The 713-nt window shown below is 49.2% G+C and overlaps 1 protein-coding gene across 1 annotated transcript in view; it reads left to right on the top strand.

The window, feature by feature from the left end:
• SMOC1 (SPARC related modular calcium binding 1) overlaps positions 1 to 372 on the top strand; it is a 150,871-nt gene extending 150,499 nt beyond the window's left edge. Inside the window, exon 14 of the mRNA XM_077767214.1 lies at positions 323 to 372. The gene's annotated coding sequence lies outside the window, so the exon portion shown is untranslated. The remainder of the gene's footprint in view (positions 1 to 322) is intronic.
• Positions 373 to 713: the final 341 nt, after the last annotated feature.

The following is a 713-nucleotide window of genomic DNA, read 5'->3' as shown; positions in this document are numbered from 1 at the left end:
CACCCCCCCGCCACTCCCAGGAGGAAAGGCTGGCATCTGGGAGTAGTGTGGTTTATCCAGAGCGCACACTCCCCAGCTCTGCTTCCTCGGCAAAGCCTGATTCTCTAGAAGGCCAAACTTGTTCGCTTGCCCACTGGGGTGCCCCGTGGTGGCAGAGGATGGGCTGGTAAAACATGGGCTTCTCGCGAGTCTGGGCCACCTGTGCCCTGGCCAGCCCATAACTAACAGCAGGTGGACAAGCCGGCTCTTGTGAGGAAATGGTCGTATATCGTTGGGTTCCTCGTAAACCTACCTCTAACTCCTTGCTTATTTTCCTTCTCAGTAGGACGCCTTGTCTAAGGAGCGGAAAACCAAAGGGCAGGTGGAGAGGNCGTGTTTGCACTTTCGATAACTCTCATTTGCGCGTTTTCTTTTTGGTTTCATTTTTTAAACACCAGTATCTAATACCACAGTGGGAAAAGGAAAGGGAAAAAGACTGTTGATTCTCTTATTGTATGTTTTTGGATCTGCTACTGACAACTTTGAGGGTTTTTTGGGGGGAGCGGGGGAGGGCATTTGTTGCTGGGACTGAGAAGAAAGAGATTTATATACTGTACATAAATATATATGTAAATTGTATAGTTCTTTTGTACAGGTGTTGGCATTGCTGTTTGTTTATTCCACCCCCTTCCCTGCTCTCATGGGGCTCTGGACACACGACCCAGCTTCCTAGA

The sequence above is a fragment of the Crocuta crocuta genome, unplaced genomic scaffold (assembly GCF_008692635.1).
Source record: "Crocuta crocuta isolate KB4526 unplaced genomic scaffold, BGI_CrCroc_1.0 scaffold55, whole genome shotgun sequence".
NCBI classification, from domain to species: Eukaryota; Metazoa; Chordata; class Mammalia; order Carnivora; family Hyaenidae; genus Crocuta; species Crocuta crocuta.
The sequence above is the reverse complement of the archived record's forward strand: the minus strand, read 5'-3'. Positions and strand labels throughout refer to the sequence as shown.